Source organism: Bos mutus, chromosome 4, assembly GCF_027580195.1.
Source record: "Bos mutus isolate GX-2022 chromosome 4, NWIPB_WYAK_1.1, whole genome shotgun sequence".
Classification (NCBI taxonomy): domain Eukaryota; kingdom Metazoa; phylum Chordata; class Mammalia; order Artiodactyla; family Bovidae; genus Bos; species Bos mutus.
Window position 1 is genome coordinate 89,544,084 of NC_091620.1, and position 21,908 is coordinate 89,565,991.

The 21,908-nt window shown below is 37.7% G+C and overlaps 1 pseudogene; it reads left to right on the top strand.

The window, feature by feature from the left end:
• The window catches only part of LOC102283547 (large ribosomal subunit protein eL6-like), a 73,358-nt pseudogene extending 52,895 nt beyond the window's left edge, over positions 1–20,463 (top strand).
• Positions 20,464–21,908: the final 1,445 nt, after the last annotated feature.

Genomic DNA, 21,908 nt, shown 5'->3' on the forward strand with positions numbered 1-21,908 from the left:
AAGAACCCCAAAAAATCAAAGAAAGTGCCCAAATTCCAAAGCCAAATAAACATACTTGCAATAATAGGAATGTTTAAACAAGATATAAAATCAATGTATATTCCCCAGACCATTTATATCAAGGTGAAAAAGTTATTTCTTTAATTTCTTTAGAATAAGCACTATAACTTGAATGTCCGAGGAAGAGAGAAACTGGTTAAATTATATTAGACTCTTGATATTCTTTAAGTTACAATTGAAAATGAGTTCTACGAAGTTTCTATTATCTTGAGAGACTGTGATTTTTTTGTAGTTTGTTCTCTCCTGGATAATTTGATTGGTAGTAGATATGGTTTGCTAATTATTGGCTGCATCCAACTAGAGACATTATTTGCCAGCAAAGGTCCATCTAGCCAAGGCTATGGTTTTTCCAGTGGTCATGTATGGATGTGAGAGTTGAACTGTGAAGAAAGCTGAGCACCAAAGAATTGATGCTTTTGAACTGTGGTGTTGGAGAAGACTCTTGAGAGTCCCTTGGACTGCAAGGAGATCAAACCAGTCCATTCTAAATCCTGGGTATTCTTTGGAAGGACTGATGCTAAAGCTGAAACTCCAGTACTTTGGCCAGCTCATGCGAAGAGCTGACTCATTGGAAAAGACTCTGATGCTGGGAGGGATTGGGGGCAGGAGGAGAAGGGGACGGCAGAGGATGAGATGGCTGGATGGCATCACTGATTTGATGGACGTGAGTCTGAGTGAACTCTGGGAGTTGGTGATGGACAGGGAGGCCTGGCGTGCTGCGATTCATGGGGTCGCAAAGAGTCGGACACGACTGAGCGACTGAAATGAACTGAACTGAACTGAAGTGCTTTTAGGTTGCCCATTGCTTTCTTTTTTATTAACTCATTTGTTACTATAGACAGAACTTAAGGGTAGGGTAGGCAAATAGTAAGTAAACTTTATTAGATTTTACACATGAGGAAATAAATTATTCTATATTACAAAGTATTCCAAGGTATATATTTAGCAAATTATAGTAGACATGCTAGTTATTTTCTACCTACTCACAGCTCCAGTTGATGATTCTATTTTACTACAGTCATAGTTGGCTGACCAGTTGTTTATGATAATCTGCAGTTACAGACAGACTCTGGGAAGAGTAAAAGAGAGGGATAATCAATTAGAAGTTTGGAGTTAAAGTACCGAGGAACCTGGGTCAGTCAGAATTCAGCCCAGAATTTATTGGTGATTATACAGAGCTGGACTTTTAGCCATGTTAGGCTGTGGTAAAGATAGGTAAGCAGAGGAAGATGATAAAAATATTACAGATTGAACATATTCATATAATAAAATAAATACTTAGTGTACACAGTTGTGAAAGAGGGAGTAATTTTGGTTTCTAATCTTGTAAGCCCAGCTATATTTCATTTCTGTCTTAGTATTCTGAGATATTTCATATTGTCTAATTGACCTATTTTTGAATTTTGTTAGTTTGAATATGATTTGCTTCTTGCAAATAAAGGAACCTGGTTGGCAGCAATGATCCGATTATCCAATGCTAGTAACAGCATCACTTGTTAAGTATTGGTGATGAAGGTGATGAATACAACCAATATAACATATTAAAAGGGAGCAATGAGATGACCAATAGATTCAAGAAATTAAACCTGGCAGACAGAGTGCCTGAAGAACTATGGATAAAGGTTTGTAACATTGTCCAAAGGCAGTGACCAAAACCATTTCAAAGAAAAAAGAAGTGCAAGAAGGCAGAGTGGTAGTCCGAGGAAGCTTTACAAATAGCTGAGGAAAGAAGAGAAGCAAAAAGCAATGGAGAAAGGAAAAGATATACTCAACTGAATGTAGAGTTCCAGAGAATAGCAAGAAGAGATAAGAAGACCTTCTCTAGTGAGCAATGCAAAGAAACAGAGGGAAAAATTACATGGGAAAGACTAGATATCTCTTCAAGAAAATTGGAGATATCAAGGGAATATTTCATGCAAGAATGGGCATGATAAAGGACAGAAACTGTAAGGACCAAACAGAAGCAAAAGAGTTTAAGAAGAGGTGGCAAGAATACCCAGAAGAACTATACAAAAAAGGTATAATGACCAGGATGACCACAATGGTGTGGTCACTCACCTAGAGCCAGACATCCTGGAGTGTGAAGGCAAGGGGGCATTAGGAAGCATTACTGCAAACTAAGCTAGTGGAGGTAATGGAATTCCAGCTGAGCTATTTCAAATCCTAAAAGATGATGCCAATGAAGTGCTGCATTCAATATATCAGCAAATTTGGAAAACTCAGCAGTGGCCACAGGACTGGAAAAGTCAGTTTTCATCCCAATCCCAAAGAAAGGCAATGCCAGAGAATGTTCAAACTACGGTACAATTGCACTAATTTAACATGCTAACAAGGTAGAGTTCAAGCTAGACTTCAGTAGTACATGAACTGAGAACTTCCAGATGTACAAGGTGGGTTTAGAAAAGGCAGAGAAACCAGTGATTAAATTGTCAATATTCCTGTTGGATCATAGAGAAAGCAAGGGACTTCTAGAAAAATGTCTACTCCTGCTTTATTAATTATTCTAAAGCCTTTGACTGTGTGGATCACAATGAACTGTGGAAAGTTGTTAAAGAGATGGGAATACCAGATGGCTTTACCTGTCTCCTGAGAAACCTGCATGTGGGTGAAGAAGCAACAGTTAGAACCAGACATGGAACAACGGACTGGCTCAAAAATGAGAAAGGAGTACATTAAGGCAATATATTGTCACCCTGCTTATTTAACTTCTATGCAGAGTACATCCTGTGAAATGTAGGACTGGCTGAATCACAAGCTGGAATCAAGGTTGCCTGGAGAAATATCAACAATCTCAGATATGGAGATGATACCACTCTAATGGCAGAAAGTGAAGAGGATCTAAAGAGCCTCTTGAGAGTGAAAGAGGAGTGAAAAAGCTGGCTTAAAAGTCAATATTCAAAAAGCTAAGATCATGATCATCCCATCACTTCATGGCAAATAGAAGGGGAAAAAGTGGAAACAGTGATGGATTTTATTTTCTTGGTCTTCAAAATCAGTGTGGATGGTGACTGCAACCATGAAATTAAAAAACACTTGCTCCATGGAAGAAAAGCTATGACAAACCTAGACAGCATATTAAGAAGCAGAGACATTTCTTTGCTGACAAAGGTCCGTCTAGTCAATGCTATGGTTTTTCCAATAGTCATGTAAGGATGTGAGAGTTGGACCATAAAGAAGACTGAGCACCGAAGAATTGATGCTTTCAAATAAATAAATAAGTAAGGGACTTCCTTGGTGGTCTAGTGGTTAAGAATTTGCCTTACAAAGCAGGGGATTCAGATTTAATCCTTAGTTAGGGAACCAAGATTCCACATGCTACAGAGCCCCTTATCCAAGTGCTGCACTACTGAGCCTGCATACTCTGGAGCTTGAGTGCCGCAACTAGAGTCTGTGTGTTGCAACTAAGAACCACAACTAAGACTCAACATAGCCAACTAAATAATATTTTTTTTAAAAAGAAAATAATATTTAACTGGATCCAACAATAAAAGCAAGGCTATGTATTAAAAAATCCACTCAGTCGTGTCCGACTCTTTGCGATCCCATGGACTGTAGCCTACCAGGCTCCTCCGTCCCTGGGATTCTCCAGGCAGTAATACTGGAGTGGGTTGCCATTTCCTTCTCCAGGAGATCTTCCCAACCCAGGGATCGAACCTGGGTCTCCTGTGTTGCAGGCAGACGCTTTACTTACCATCTGAGCCACCAAGGAAGTCCAAAAAAAAAAAATCCACAAGTGATATCATATTTTTTATTTCTCTTTTATTGTTTCCTGTTTTACCCATGAAGAAATGGGTAAGTTATGGAGCTGTTATATATGTTTCAGTATATATTCTTTGAAATTATGTTTTAGAAAATTATACATACAACCCTCATAATAAAATGAGGATTGTCTTGAATGTTGAAAAGCAAAAATTTCCTCTCTCAGAACATGTAGAAAATTTTAGCAACTATTATTGATGAAACATGCCTATATCACTGAAACCAAGTCCACCTGAAACTGAGTTCCCAGCTGAGTTTATGATTAATCTCTATCCAAAACTTAATTCACTGTCCTGTCTTGCCTGTTCCCCTCTGGATTGAGGATTAACAAGGAGAAGGGAGTGGTACTAAAACCAGTCAAGACATTGTGAGGTCTTCCCAGGTATAAAAGCTCCTCCTGTCCCACATTCCTTGTTTGGAGACAAAAAAAATAAGTCTTCCTAGTCCTTCTTTGAGTTCCAAAGAGCAGGCTCAAGCACTTAATAATTAGAACACTAGAGTCACAGAACTCCTAATTCCTCCTGAAGGGATAAAGATGGCAATCTGATGAATATTTTTGAGCTGTTCTGTAGAAACTAAGATTCCACCCATATGGAAGATGGTCATTACATACTGACCACAAGCGCTTAGACCCCTTAGTGCTTGGAACCAGAAGGCTGAGATTCCCAGAACATCACCCCATTACCTCACCACCAACCAGAAGAAAGTCCATGAGCTGGTTACATATCCTCCAACCCTCTACCCTAACACTGTCTTTAAAAACCATAGCCTGAAAGCCATTGGGGAGTTTGAGTCTTTCGAACATGAGCATTCTTCTTGCTTGGCGCCCTGCAAATAAAGACTTCACAACCACACGTGTGTGCTAGTCGTGTCCAGCTCTTTGTGACCCCATGGACTGTAGTCCACTTGAAACCCTTACTTTGTTGCCAACACCTACTTTCAATTTGGCTTTGTGTTTTGGGCACTGGAGCCCTTAATCCATAACATCACCAATAAGCAAATCATGCACAAAGCTAACAGCACTTCAAGTACACACATAAGTTTATTTAGTGATTTGATTTCCTGTCCCTTTCTTGGAATACATTGGTTTCAACCTCTGGATTTTCCCTAAGATTCCTCCACCATGTGTTTAGACATCTTTTGGTAAAAAGTTGTTGGCTATTTTTAAAGGAATATGTTTACAAGAGTAAGATTGAGTAAATGCATATCAGTGAGGGCAGAAAAATTTGTAATCTTGGGGGAAAAAAAAGATTTTATCTATACATTAGATTTAGATTTACCAATCTGAGTCCTTTTGAGAACTTTTACTCTGTGATATGAATGAAACTAGTTTGGGTTTTGAGACTCACAGTGTAAGTACCTCCCTTTCCTTCCTGATATTTGTGTTGAAGATGAAAAGCCTTGGGTGAGATGTGGTACCTTACCCAGCTCTGGCTTCTTGATCTGTAAGACAGTAACTTTATTGTCCATCATTCTTGAGTTCTCTTTTTAGGTATTAACATAAAACCACTTAAAATCAATGTATTTCTTAAATCCTGAAAACTATAATGAAAATAAGTGGGCAAAAATAACTAACAAAACATGAATATAGAATAAAAGAAACAAGTAAAGGAATGATTATTATGTTTAAATGACCTTATCAATGAAGTTACCATTGCTTCTCTGTAGTCAAGGCAAATACTGAACTATAATTGTTTACATACAATTGCCATTATTATTAGTGTATTAAACACCTAGTTTTTCAGGACATGTAATCCATACCCACTCCCTGCTGGAAGCACTTGAAAAATTATCAAGAAGATATTTATTTGGGGAACACAAATGGAATATGTATCTTTTTGTGTGTGATTTTAGTAATTTAATAATATAGTCTTTGATAAAAAACTTGGAACTTTAAGTTATATTTTCAACCTGTAAAGAAACTTATACAGGACACTTGTTTATTACAATTTGCAAATATTTAAAATTTCAGAAACAATCTAAGTTTAAAATAAGTTCAGTGGAAACACATTATATGTTCGTGGGAGATTGTTTCTCACCATGATCACAGCGGCCCTGCTCCTGTGTACTCTTTTGCAGTGCGACTTTGGCCCTTCACACATCAAAAGATAGAGTCTACACACTTTTTCCTTGACTTTGGCCTTTTGATTTATTTTGGCCAATAGGATGCAACTTTTAAGCCCAGTACTTAAGAGAACTTGTGGATTCTTTTTCATTCATTTAGAAGACAATCACCATCTAGAGAAGTTGAAGATACTCTATGTGAAAGGGATGTGGAAAGAGGCCCTTGAGGATAAAGGCCAAACAGAAGAGAAAAGGAGGTGTCTTAGCTGAAGCCAGCGGCAACTATGAAGATGTAAATGAAGACATCTTGGATGTGCTAGCCCTAACTGAATTGCCAGCTGAATGTAGCTACCTGAATGATCCCAGTCAAAACTAAGTGGAGCAGAAAATCAACCCATAGAATTGAAAGAAATAAAATATCATAGTTGTGTAACTAACTTTTAGGATGGCTTATTTTTTGCAGATATAGATAACTTACATGGGTTTTTTGTAAACATTTTTCCCCAGCATTTGATTGGTTTTTTCATCCTGTTAACCTGTCTTTTGCATAGCATAAAATTTGAATTTTTATGAAGTTCAGCTTATCAATTCTTTCTTCATGAATCATGCCTTTGTGTATGTCTAAAAAGTCATCATCAAACCCAAGATTATCTAGATTTTCTGTTATGATATCTCTAAGGAGTTTTGTAGCTTTGTGTTTTACATTTAGGTTTATAATCCATTTTGAGTTAATTTTTGTGAAGGGTGTAAGATCTGTATCTAGATTCATTTGTGTGTCTTTGTGTGTCTTTGTGTATGGATGTACAGTTAGCTGTTCCAACATCAGTTGTTGAAAAGACTACCTTTTCTCCATTGTATCCTGAAAGAGACTATGTTTGAATTAAAAAACAGTACGACAAACAAAACAGTTAAACTTTCTGTGGTGATGGTATGAGGAAATATATGTATACATATTTTTCTAGCTTGTTACTATGTAAATGCTTCCTTATTATAAATGTGTACAATCAATAAAGTACCAACTTCTGAAGATATATCTAAAGAACAGCAGACAGACACAGATAACCACTGGGCTATACTTACAGGATATCCAGTGAAATTTTCATGATGATAGTTCCTGAGTCTCTTCAGTGTAACACAAATTAAATCTTGTCATTTGTGTGAGTTAAGAGATAGAAGCTATAAATGGAAATATCCTAGAGATTTTTCAATCTTTAATTTCTCCTTTATTTTGTTAAGCAATGAAGAGCTTTCTAGATTTCCCCACCTTGGCAGTGTTCTCAATTTTGTTCCCAACCCTGAAGAAGGCAATTAAGAAACCCATGGGGCTCCCCATGGAGGGAATGTGAGCTGAGATCCCCAACAGAAATGGGGACATTCATTGGGAATTCACCCCCTTCCAAGGGAGTGTCCCTTTCCACCTGGGGAATACCTGGGGTGTTACTCACCCAATTCTAAACCAATTGGGTGTATGTGGATATACATAAGGTTTTCTTGAAATTGTGATGGTGGCTAACTGCTCCACATTACCAAAGTCTGCTTATGACTTCAGATGACAAAGTTCCTGGTGGTAGAGTTGACTAGTATTTATTTTCTCCTTCCGCCCTACGGTTGTGAGACATGAAGTGCCCAGCTTTGGTCTACCTCTTAGTTTCCACTTCCTCAAAGACTCAAGAAAGAAAAAAAGAAGAAAAAAAGGATGGAAGGAAGGAAGGGATAAAGAAAGTTAATAATCAGTGAGTAGGGAGATGATGAGCAATCTGAGTTCATATGTATGTTTAGATTTTGTCTGCTAGGCTGCCTCTAACTTGTCAAGTTATTATGGTTTCTTTGCCAAATCCCCAAAATATGAATTAAAAATAGCATGTTGCTTTAATGTGCATTATTGCTGAGTTGTTTGTGGCTTCATCGTGAAAGTCTGGTTTCAAAAACAGTATGAAAGCAAGGGTTCTCAGCAGGATTGTGAGTTTTCATTTAAAAACCAGAAATGGAAACAAGGAAGAATAACACACCACAGAAGAAAAATGAAACCACTATATACAGTATGACCTAGCCAAAAACAAAAGTAGAAATGCGTTTTCTAATTTGTCAGAGGCTTAAGAGACATACAGCAAGTGTATTTTTGACCCCAAATTAGCTGAATTTCTTCTTGTTTCAGGTTTAAAAATGAAATATTTTCTCACAGATCTGGTTTAGAGTTCTTGAAACTGATAAATGCTGTATGTTTTGTATTCATTTGGCAGATAAATAGGCACATTCCTAAGTATCTGTGTAAACAAAATTATTCAACTAAAAATTCCCTGTGCGCTAGAGTACCATTTCTTTAGATGTTTTTCCCTTTGAAGTAAAATGTTGGGAAGAGAATGCCATTGATAGAACTATCACTATAAATAACTCATTGTTGCGTATTTGTAAGTTTAAAGTTCTTAGCCTTATGACTGTATGTTTTATGCACATTCTTGTAGCTACCAAATAATGAATATAGCATAGTAAGTCCTTGGTATAAGAAAATTTGATTTTTTGAGAGTAGACAATAGTTTGGATTTTCCCATATGACAATACTTTTATAAAACTTTTAATTTAGATATTGTTTCACACTTCCAAGTATTGTAATAGTAGTCCAAAATTTACAAATTGTTTATGTTTTGCCCTATTTATAACTTTCTCTTGCTTCTGTTTCTGTGTGTGTATAGATATATACATATACATACACATATAAATAAACACACATATGAATTTATATGCATACATACATGTATATATATACATGTATATACTCTTTATGTGTGTGTATATTTGTATAAGTATGTATGTATATGTATATATATAATATATGTAAGAAGATGTAAGAGTTGTTGTCAAGTGTATATAGGATTGCTATATGGAAAAATTCAAATTATGTTCTGTGGCTTGTAGTGATCAGATAAACATATTGTGTACAACTTTGAGGTAGGCTTTCATCTCCGACTCAATGAACATGAACTAGAGCAAATTCCAGGAGATAGTGGAGGACAGAGGAGCCTGGCGTGCTGCAACCCATGAAATTGTAAGGAGTCTGACATGATTTTGCAACTTAGCAACTGAACAACAAAGGCTTTGCTTTAATATAAGGAAGAATTTTTAAGCATCTCAATTGACATAGATATGATACTTTGTTGACAGATAAATGCCTCTCTTACTAGATGCTGAGGCATAATTCATTTTTATTGAGGATATGTAAGAGAAGAATTAGATATTTTCTAAATTCCTATAGTGACAGGAAAGAAAACCATTTAAATTTACAAAAAAGCCTCTTAGTTTTTGACTTAAGAGTTCAATTTGTGGAGAAGTGGGGTAGATATCTTATGTGACACTCTGTGTTTTAAATTTATATGAGAAAGTGGCAAATACAATGGAAACCAATGATTGTCAATAATAATATTACTTTCCAAAACACCTTCAGATCATGATATGGAGTTAGTATAAACTCTTACATCTGTCACACCTCTGAAGGGAAAAAAAATATTTATAAGTACTGTCTTAAAGAATTATAAGTTCCTAAAATTTAAACAAAAAATAAATCAGTACTTAGCAGAGAGCTAAGAAGAGTAAGTTATTTATAAATAATGGTTGAAATAAAAATGAATTAATCACATTAGTAAGTTTTAGTGTTAAATGGATTTTGTAGTATTTTAAATGTTTTTAAATGGATAATCCATGTTTGGTTTTTTACACTAACGCTCTATTAATTAGAACATTTGATTACCTTATTCTTGAAACATGCCAGATAAAGCTAACTTAGCTCCTCTTTTTTAAATCTGCCAAAAAAATTATCTACCAAACTAACATCTGTTTTGCATTATAGTGTGGCTCACTCTCTTTCTGAGCCTGTGCCCTCAATATGCACAGAGTCAAGAACTCATACTAGTACACGCCATTGTTATATTTTGCCTATGCCATATTTATACATATATGTATATACATGTATAGCTGCATATGCAAATACTTGTAAATATTTATGTGTATCTATATTTAATACAGAGAGAGAAGGGTTGTTATTAGCTGGATCTTCTAAGATAATAAGACTTGACAGTTGCTGAGTATTTACTGAGTGCTAGGCTGCAGTCCACGGGGTCGCTAAGAGTCGGACACAACTGAGCAACTTAACTTTGACTTTTCACTTTGATGCATTGGAGAAGGTAATGGCAACCCACTCCAGTGTTCTTGCCTGGAGAATCCCAGGGATGGAGAGCCTGGTGGGCTGCCGTCTATGGGGTTGCACAGAGTCAGACACGACTGAAGCGACTTAGCAGCAGCAGCAGCAGCAAGCAATATGTCAAGTGCTTTAAATGCTTTTCTTTCTAAATGTTCATAAATGTTTGAAATCCTATTGTTACCATCATTTGAAAGATCTCAATATGTAGTAGAAGTTAGGTTCACAGTGTGAACTTCTGGCTATTCACAGTGTGATTCTGGCTATTCTTAACCATTGTACCTTATGACCCACACAAAGACAGTCTTCACCATTTCCATACCTAGACACAGATTCATGTCTCCATATCACAGTATGCTCCTATGTTTATCTATTTCTATGTCTGTCAAGAGTAGTAGTTGTCTAATGGGGGCAATTTTGCCCCTCTGATATAATCAGCAATATCTGGAGACTATTTTCATTATTATATCTGAGAGGGTATTACTGGCAGAGTCCAAGGATATTGTGATTGTCCTAAAATACACAGACTAGCTCCCCACCCTGATACACACACAGCAAAGAATTTCCTGACCCAATATGTTAATAGTGACAAGATTGAGAAACCTTCAACTGGAGAGATAAATATTTGAAGAGAAATGTAAATGTTTATATGTGTATTTTTACATAATTATGTTTATTTAGAGGACTCTTTGAGTTGTTAGAAGACAATGGCCTTTAAAATGTTTTAGAATTCTCTGAACAGGTTATTTTGACCCATAAAACACATAATTTTATTTCTAATTCAGAGAACAATATTGCCTTGTTATCCCTGATACTGAACTGTGTTAAATGTCCCAAATATCTTGACTTTGTGTTGTCGACTATGCTCATTAAAAACATAAAGAAAGCCAAAAAACTTCAAGCATGTACAAGAAACCTGTCATGAATTGGTCTTTATCTTAGTCTATATGGTATCATTTGACCTATATTGTGTTGAGAATGAGGCAAAATAGCCAGCAGTAAATAAGTCTTTTCTACACAGTCATTTACTGCTTTTAAATGGTTTGAGGCTATCTCCATTCCCTTAGTTGGCTACAGCAGACCACATTTCACAATTCAAAAGACCAAGTCATCATCAAACTGCAGTGCCCTCTGGCCTGTTAAATTTCTAGTAATGTAAATTTCCTTAAATCAGGTTTAGTTCTCAATTTGCAGTGTGAGTCATCAACAACCATAAACAACTCTGAAGGAAGAGTTATTGAGAATCAAAAAAAGAACTAAGAAGTACGGAAAAGGTATATATGAGTATAAATTGATGCATATGCAGTAGTCAAAATTTTATGTTTTCCTCTATAAATATGGCAATTTCACATAGTTAGACCTAAATTAGTTTTGGTACTTGTACATATAAGGCACAGTGGCTCTGCAATTAACTTGTTAGTTGTTCAGATTGTGGTTCTACATCTTATTGCTTCTGAACTTGAGACTATTGTATAAGCTGTTTAAATCTCAGTGCCCAGAGCCTTCAGTTTGCACATTTATTGAATAAGAATATTTTATTTGTCTTTACAGCAGCAGGGAACTTACCTAATTTTTCATAGTTCCATTCCCATTCATTAGACAATGTTGACCAGAGTGGTTGTGGTCTATATATTTTGAACATTTGTTGAATGAATGAATGCATGAAAAATAATAGCATTTATCTCATGGAATTGTTATGAAGCTTCGATGAGATTATGTATGTTAAAGTCCTCAGTATATTTACTAAATGTTAAATGTTAGCTGTGATTATTATTAATTCAAACAAACAAACAAAAAAGACTCCAGATAAATTTCAGAAGTTTATTTATTATTTTTCATGTATTTTCATCTTCACTTTGAAAACACATTTTTTGGTTCATTTTCATTAGTTTAAACTTCTCTTTGATCCTGGTGAATTTGTGTGTCAGAATCTCATACCACACTTTGAGAAATGTGGCCCTAATTCTTTTGTGCATATCAGTTCAGTTCAGTTCAGTCGCTCAGTCATGTCCGACTCTTTGCGACTCCATGACTCGCAGCACGCCAGGCCTCCCTGTCCATCACCAACTCCCAAGAGTTCACTCAAACCCATGTCAATCAAGTCGGTGATGCCATCCAGCCATCTTATCCTCTGTTGTCCCCTTCTCCTCCTGCCCCCAATCCCTCCCAGCATCAGAGTCTTTTCTAATGAGTCAGCTCTTTGCATGAGGTGGCCAAAGCATATAGCACTGTGTAAATTGTTTAGTAAATGAATAAATAAATAAGTTCACTTCCCCTTTTCTCTTTAGTATTTCTACTCTAGACTGTGGGAGATTAAATTTTCTTCAAAAATATCTGTAACTAGGCAGGTTTCCATTGCAAATAGACACAGTTCCAAGAAACCATCTAGTATCTTAAGGTTTTAGCCACATTCTCTCTTACAAAGAGTCCCATGTTCCTTGGCCACAATGGCCACATCAATCTTCTTGAACAATGTTTATCTTGGGCAGTATCACATCTCTTTGTGCATAATGTAAGGGTGATGATGGCATTGCAGTATTCACTGATTCATAACTTGTTTAAAACTGGTATTCCCTGTGGTAGACTAGGGAGTATTTTTCAAGCTTTTGAGAAAACAAAGCAGTTGGGGCTTCCCCAGTGGCTCAGATGGTAAAGAATTGGCCTGCAATGCAGGAGACCTGGGTTTGATCCCTGGGTTGGGAAGATCCTCTGGAAGAGGGTATGGCAACTCACTCAAGTATTCTTGCCTGAATAATCCCCATGGACAAAGAAGCCTGGTGGGCTACAGTCCATGGGGATGCAAAGAGTAGGACATGACTGAGCAACTAAGCACAGCACATTAATGAATCAACTCTCAAAATTTTAACTCACCTTTACTATTGCTTTATCTTGTTTCACTGAAGTTGTTTTTAATACAAAATTCCATATCCTGCAGCCACCCCTGGACCATTTAAAAGAGTGGTTAGTATTCAGAGTTGTCTAGTTTCATAATCATTTGTAGAATTTAAAATAATTCACTTGCTAGGCTCAACCCAATAGAAACTGTAGGTATAGGAATCAGTAGGTATAGGAAGGGGGTCCAAGTATCTCTATATAGACGGCATGTTGCTGTTGTTCAGTTGCCAAGTCGTGTCTGACTCTTTGCGACCCCATGGACTTCAGCACGCATCAGGCTTCTCTGTCTTTCATTATCTCCTGGACTTTGCTCAAATTCATGTCCATTGAGTCAATTGTCTCATCCTCTATCGCCCACTTCTCCTGCCCTCAATCTGGATGGTATAACATCTTTGTTTTAATCTTTTCCTAGAACAGGGCTTCATTAAACTTAAGCTGAATACTAATTACCTGTGGAACTTATTAACGACATGGATACCCAGGCCCTATCTTCACTGAGCCTAATGAAGTATTTCCAAGATAAAGCAGCCAAATCTGCATTTTAAGTAAGTGTCCTGGTCAACTTGTGTTCCACATTCTCTTAGCACATTTTAAAAAATGTGGTCCTAAATTTTTGCACATGTAGCACTTTGCAGATTGTTGGATGAATGAGTGAATACACGCACTGTTAAAACTGTTGTGAGACTTAAAAGGGGTATTGTAGATAGTGTGCTAATTAAATACACTAAATGTTCATTGTTAGCTCTCATTATGATTTATATGTAAAAGCATAGATCCAGATGCTTGGAACCTTTTTTCTTTCTCCATGTTTATCATTATTATTCTCATCAGTTTTACCCTTCAAGTCTAGTAAGTCAAAATCAACCAAATAATTACATAAATTATTATTTGACTCATTATGATAATGCAATAAGTTAATCATTTAAGATACTATAGTAATGAATAAAGGAGCAGGGCTAAATGAATCTCTAAGGATTTGGGGAGGTTTTCTAGAGAAAAAAAAAGTATTTTTTGAACTAGAACTTGATATGATAAATAGGAATAAGCAAGGTGAAAAAGTAAAGGAAGAGTCTGAAGTGGCAGGGACACTACAGGCAAAATCCATTTCTTAGTAGAATTGCTTGGAGATGGACAAGAGAGGATGAAGGCCACAAGGAGACTGTTGCATTAATCCATGTAAGGAATGATGGGGACCTGGACTAGGAGGCAGCAGTATTGTGGGTATAATGTGGAGAGATTAATAAACCATATGGTTTTCAGTGATGTATTAGCTGAGGGCAGTGGATGAGGAAATAAAGGTGTTGGGTTGATTTCTACATTTCTGGCATAAACCGATGAGTACTGGTTCTAAACAACATATAATCACCTGGAAGCTTTAAAAAAAAAAAAAAAAGCCCATACCTGGATCCCACTTCTAGATATTCTACATTTGGGTGGGGCTCAGGCATAGATGGTCACTAATAGGAGCTACTTGTTTTCTGATAGTGCAGTATTTGCTAGATTAAAAACTGGAACACACTGAGGAAAGTACAAAAGTTGTCCTTTACTGAATCAGATAACATTTTCTTTACTTAGTTCTCAAGAAAATGATATTTTTCCATATGTTGAATATGGATAGCCATTCCCTTCTCCAGGGATATATATATGTATATACACACACCATAAATATATTAATATATTTGAAAAATATCCTTTAGAAAAGAAAAATTTTTATTTAGTTAATAGGCACATAGGCCAGTTATGTTTATTGCCCCTCAGCTCCAAATTCGCCCTTTTTTTCCTTCTACTCTGTGATAAAAGTGGGCCTGGTTGAACACTGAAATACAAAGTGTTGGGGGGACAGTAGAGGAGAGAGTGGCCTTCTTCCAGGTTCAGTTCAATTCAGTCGCTCAGTTGTGTCCGACTCTTTGCAACCCCATGAATCACAGCACACCAGGCCTCCCTGTCCATCACCAACTCCCAGAGTTCACTCAGACTCACGTCCATCGAGTCAGTGATGCCATCCAGCCATCTCATCCTCTGTCATCCCCTTCTCCTCCTGCCCCCAATCCCTCCCAGCATCAGAGTCTTTTCCAATGAGTCAACTCTTCACATGAGGTGGCCAAAGTACTGGAGTTTCAGCTTTAGCATCATTCCTTCCAAAGAAATCCCAGGCCTGATCTCCTTCAGAATGGACTGGTTGGATCTCCTTGCAGTCCAAGGGACTCTCAAGAGTCTTCTCCAACACCACAGTTCAAAAGCATCAATTCTTCGGTGCTCAACTTTCTTCACAGTCCAACTCTCACATCCATACATGACCACAGGAAAAACCATAGCCTTGACTAGACGGACCTTTGTTGGCAAAGTAATGTCTCTGCTTTTGAATATGCTGTCTAGGTTGGTCATAACTTTCCTTCCAAGGAGTAAGCGTCTTTTAATTTCATGGCTGCAGTCACCATCTGCAGTGATTTTGGAGCCAAAAAAAATAAAGTCTGACACTGTTTCCACTGTTTCCCCATCTATTTCCCATGAAGTGATGGGACAAGATGCCATGATCTTCGTTTTCTGAATGTTGAGTTTTAAGCCAACTTTTTCACTCTCCTCTTTTACCTTCATCAAGAGGCTTTTTAGTTCCTCTTCACTTTCTGCCATAAGGGTGGTGACATCTGCATATCTGAGGTTATTGATATTTCTCCTGGCAATCCTGATTTCAGCTTGTGTTTCTTCCAGTCCAGCATTTCTTGTGATGTACTCTGCATATAAGTTAAATAAGCAGGGTGACGATATACAGCCTTGACGTACTCCTTTTCCTATTTGGAACCAGGTGTACTCATTTAGTCAAACTCCTGAAGAGTGAATTGGCTTTTTTCAGTGGTGTTCTAGCATCAAACAGCAAGTGGCACCTCCCCAACCTCCCTCCACACCAACCCCATCTTGGGTGGTTTCCAGCAGTAAGTTCGATAGCACTCCTAGGGGCAGCTAGCAAGTGCTATGGATTTGCCAGCTTGTTTCCCAGTGAATCATCAGTAACCCTTTCTCACAGCCCTGCTACTTCCAGGTGACTTTCTATGAGTCCAGATAGAACCCAAACTGGCTTTCCAGTGAGTCAGTAATAACCTAAACTTGTAGCTTCTCAGCTACCCTCTTTGGGTTGGAATAACCCAGCCAACTTTTCCAACAGCCAGTGGGATTCAACGGTACCCTCTGTAGTGAGATCTGAGTCCTGGCTTTGGGGAAGGATTCTTTCCCTCCAAGTTTGTACTTTCCTTGAGTACTCTCCCTTGGTAGCACTTGAGTATCCCTTAGAGTCCACATACTCACCCCCTGACCTTTAATCAATTCCCTATTACTTCAGTCTTCTGTTGCTATTTCTTTATACTAAATTTTCCATCTTTCAAATACTGTGTAGTTTCTGTCTTCTGATTGGGAAGTAACTAATACTCTAGAGAACTAAGAAAAAACATTTTATCTGGTAGGCAAATTCAGTTTTTGCAAGTACAAAGAGTCCAGGAATTGAATAGACTTTTGGAAAAGACTTAAAATGAAATTACTGAATCATTTTCTACTTCTGAATATGATCCCTTTGGTACATGAGAGTACTTCTGGGAATTATTGTGAATAATAACAGTGGGGCAGAGAAAGCGTTCGTAATTCTCTCAGTACCTAGAGATAGCAAGGACACACGTGGAAGTTTCTAGCTTTGGTCTTTTGTATTGAAAATCTTGTTTGAGTTCTGCTTTATCTCTTAGTTCTTCGCATATTGGCCAGAGTTCTTTGTATCATTCCATGAGAATATTATGACATCTTTCCTTCTCTCCTGGTCCATCTCTGTGTAGGAAAGAGACTAATCTGTAGTTGGGAGAGACTGTTTTCCAAAAGTCCATCTCCATGCACTCCCACCCAAAAGCAAAGTCAGTGGTGAGGAGCCTTGTTAGATGAAGACTAAGGTTTGCTTTATTCCCCTTCTCTTCTTTTCTATTGTGAGCTGCCTTCTTTCAAGTCCTTCACTTTATTCCCTGTAGTCTCTCTAGTTAGGTACTTCTTTCAAAACCTATTATTCAAAGGATATCTGTCAAACTTTCTCCTGTTTATTTGTCAAACCATCAGGTATTTCTTTTATCTGTAGTATCTACTCTAGATTATCAGCATTTAAATCTTCAGGTTAAGATTTCTTTGAATGTGATCAGTATACAATGTATTGGATTGGCAGAAAAGTTCCTTTGGGTTTTTCCGTAACGTTGTTCAGAAAAAAACCTGAACAAACTTTTTGGCCAAGCCAATATAAAAATGTAGATTCCTGGATCCTATTCTAGAATTACTGAATCAGAATCCTGAGAGAGCCAGGACTCAGAATAATGGATTTCTAATAATGTTTCTTCCATCCTAAAATGCTAGCCTCATTAATAATAGTTTACAGTGTTGCTCCCAATAGATATTTGCATATCAGTGTGGTGCTTCTAGCTGTGAAAGCCATTTTCCATTGAGTCTAGTACAGATTAGAACAGAGTACAAACCTGGACATTATGTTATTAGGGACCTTGGAGCCTTTGCATGAAGGTTGACTACAGACTCCTTTAGTGCTGGAGGCTAAAGTCCCTAGGCTCAAAGGGTTGTGAAGGGTGGGGTTCACACTGAGCTGCTGAAAGAAATTTTGGGGTTGTTTATTTCCATTCCAGGCAGCACAAATGTCTATAGAGCAGTGGAATAATGATGGAAGTTGTTGATACTGAGGAGATCCAGAAGCTGTAAGGCCACAATGTTGATGGGCTTTCTATGGAAACAGAGAGTGTCCAGGATAGATAGGATGTGGAAATGAATAGAGAATTCAGACACAGGGGTAACTGTATTTAGTTATGTCTGCATGGGGAAGTGGATGTGGAACACAAGATGGACAGATACTTAGTGTTCCTCTAACTCCCACAACTCCCAGAAATGTCACAGTAATTGAATAATGCTTTATCAAAAATAAATTATTTGGAAATGTCCTGTAACTTCTGTACAAGTATTGTACTGTGGAGTCAAGTGGTTGCCAAATATAGCAGCACATCACAATCATCTCAAGTGCTAACTTAAAAATGTGGATTATTGGATCTCACTCCACTTTTTTCTTTATTTATTTTTAATTGAAGGATAGTTAAAATATTGTGTTGGTTTCTGCCAAAAATCAACTTGGATCAGCCATAGATATACATATGTCCCCTTCTTCTTGTGCCTCCCTCCCACCTCCCACCCCATCCCAGCCCTCTAGGTTGTAACAGCATCTGGGGCTTCTCATTATGGTGGCTTCTTCTTTTGTTGCAAAGCATGGGCTCTGGGGCACACATGCTTCAATAGTTGCAGCAAATGAACTCAGTAGTTGCGACTCCCAGGCTCTAGAGCACAGGCTCAATAGTTGTGACCCACAGGCTTAGTTGCTCCTTGGCATGTGGGATCTTCCCGATCAGGGGTCAAACCCCTGTCTCCTACATTGACAGGTGGATTCTTTACCACTGAGCCACCAGGGAAGCCTGGAATATTTATTTTTATAAGCTCTCCGGATGATAATTATTCAGTTAGCTAGAAATGTAATGAATAAATGAATGAGTTCAAGGAAATGGGTTAACTTGGCTATTTGCAGTCCTGGACTATTTAGCAACCTAAAATTACCCTTTATCTACCCATACATTGGACAATTCATTTGCTACTCTGATTAGAGGAATGATTCCCAATAAATCATTGAAATTCTTTAATTATTAGTCATTTCCTCTTTCTTTTGAGGTTTTTAATCCCTCATTCATTGAACCAATCCCTATTGAAGACTTTTTGTTCAAGTTTCTCTGTCACCTCATACCAGTACTTTGCAGAGGAATGAGAGTGAGAGATGTTGGAAAAGTGCTTTTGTTTTGACTAGTACTGTACAAGTAGCTGCTGAAATCTTTTTATCTTTCTTTTGAAATGGATTCTGTCTCTAGAAAGTTTGTCTCATTCTGCCTTGCTTTTTATTCCCCCTGTGCTACAATTATTTCATAAAAGTGGCACTAAATTAAAAGGATTCCCTCTTGTGGCAAGTCATTCAACTATTACTCAGTTCTTATCATCTCAGTGTAATTTTAACTGTTAGGAAGTATTGGTGCGAGTCTTAGTCTGCCATTTACTGGTTATTTGACCTTGGCCAACAAACTTAACCTGTCTGATTTAACATTATCATCATAAGAACAAAATGTTTGCCAACTTCCCTGTTAATGTACAGGCTTATTTTGTGCGATCCAAAATACACTGTGTAAACTGTGAAATAAAGTAATATTAGTTGGTGAGATTGAGAATAATGGTTAGCAATTTTCAGCAGGCATCTCTGCTTTGGGGGGAAGCGAGTTCTATTGTTGTTTTTCCTTCTTTCTGTCCCATGTATCTTTTTTTTTTTTCCAAACTCAAACTAGAAGTTCTTTGATGACTTGTGATCTGAGCCCTGGTGACTCAGACAGTAAAGAATCTGACTGTAAGGCAGGAGACATGGGTTCTATCCCTGGGTTGGGAAGATCCCCTGGAAAAGGGCATGGTGACACACTCCAGTATTCTTGCCTGGAGAATCTCCGGGGATGAAGGAGCCTGGTGGGCTGCAGTCTATGGGGTCGAAAAGAGTTGGACATGACTGAGCAACTAAGCACAGCACATTAATGAATCAACTCTCAAAACTTTACACTCACCTTTACTGTTGACTTACCTTGTTTCACTGAAGTTGTTTTTAATAGAAAATTTCATATCCTGCAGCCACCCCTGGATCATCTAAAAGAGTGGTTAGTATTCAGAGGTGTCGAGTTTCACAGGATTCAACTGAGTGACTAAGCATAGCACAGCACAGAAATTCTTCAAAGTTTTATGCCATACAATGTCATGGTAGAGTTAGGCATGTTATTTAAATTATGTAAATTCTCACTCTCTTTCTTAAGCTATATATAAAAGTCATAGGTACTCTTCCCAGTTGGTAATAACAAGAATGATGGAACTTGAGTAATTAAACTTCACAAAACACCTAAACATTATCCTCCTGAAGATGTTCCTGGAAAGCTATTGGGCCACAGCTAACAAAAATCTCTTCAGTCAGCATGAGAGAAAATTCTGAGTTAGCATCACTCTTGTGACCATTTTGACCATCCTTACAGCAATGAGAGTGATTTTCCTGAAGAAACTGGATAGTGACCTGCTGCTTGTGACTGGACCTCTGATCTTCAATCTAGTTTCTCTGCAAAGAACACACCAGAAATTTGTCATCACCACCTTCATCAGTGGTGTGAAAAGCCCAAAGCATCTCACTCATGCTTACTTCAAAGAAGAAGAAACTTCTTAAGCTCAGGCACCAGGAAGACAAGATCCCCACAGAGAAGGAGAAATAAGAGTTTACCGAGCAGCTCCAGGCTAATCAGAAGGCCGTGGACTCGAAAATTCTGCCAAAAACCAAAGGTGTTTCTCAGCTCCAGGGCTATCTCTGCTCTGCATTTTGTCTCCCAAATGGAGTTTATTCTCACAAATTGGTGTTCTAAATTTCTTACATAAACCTAATAAAATAACTGATACATAAAAAAAAAACACTGGAATATAATATCCGGCAGATTCATTCATTTTTTTTTTCTTTAATGGAATAAGAAAGAAGTCTCAGAAAAGGAAGTTAGGTGGAATGCCTTTGTGACTCAAGAGCTTAATAGTTTAAGGGAACATGTGAGAAATCTTTCAATCAACAGGACTTTCCATGATTACCACTCATGGAAAAGATGCTTCATCCTATTTCTCTAAACAGATGCCCTGCTGTCCCCTCTGTATCATCGGTCCCAGGCACTTTGAGTTCATAGAAGCTTTCCTGATAGATATTGTCATCATTCCATGGAAATAGGCATGACTGTGTGGGAGAAGATCATAAGTGATGTAAAATGTGAATAAGCGGCAGCATCTTTATTGTTGGGTGTATCTTCTGTGTTTAGCAATTCTTCATTTTGCATAAAAACTCAGAAAATATTTATGTAGAAGTTCACTGTGCTGACACACTTCTTCAGTCGAAATAAACAAGGGAAGAAAAGCAAGAGGACCTGGATAATATAAAATCAGTTTTTGGTTTTATTTTAATCCAAAATAAACCTGAAGGAATGTTAATGAATACCCATCCTTAGATTCCTCATTCAATAAATATTAAATGAATTGTTTCCTGTATATTCTTCCATTTATCCATCTACCTGTCTTCTGAAGTGATTCATACTTATTTTATAGTCTGTTACTTTAGGTATTATTCTAGTTACATGGGACTGTACAATAAATTTCATCCAAATATAGCAGCTTATAAAAATAGAAATTTATTATCTTCGTTTCAGGGGTCTAGATGCAGCTTAGTGTGGGATCTCTGGTTCAGAGTCTCTCACAAGATTATAATCCAATGTCCCCTGGGGCTGCAGTCGTCTCAGGGTTCTCTAGGAGTAGGATTGGCAGCTCCCAAGCTCACTTATGGTTCATGTGGCTGTTGGGTGGAGATAACACTTTCTTGTCACATGGGCCTCTCCGTAAGTCAGTCCACAACATGGCAGGTGACTTTCCTCAAAATGAGCAAGTATGTTAGTCGCTCAGTCATGTCTGACTCTTTGCTACTCCATGAACTGTAGCCCCCCAGTCTCCTCTGTTCATGGAATTCTCCAGGGAAGAATACTGGAGTGGGTTGCCATTTCCTACTCCAGGAAAAGCGAGCAAGGGAGAGAGCAAGAGAAAAAGAGAAAGACAGAAGCCAGAGTCTTCTGTAACTTGTTTGGGAGGAAAAAAAAAAAGTGTCATTTTTACTTTATTCTATTTGTAAGAAGTGATACTAGGTCCAGCCCAGGTTCAAGAGAAGAGGATTATACACAGGAATGAATAGCAGAGGTAGGGATCACTGGGAACCACCACAGTGCTGTCCCAAGGATACACAATGTGGTTCCTTGCTTTTGAGGCATTTGGCAGCTGTAGAAAG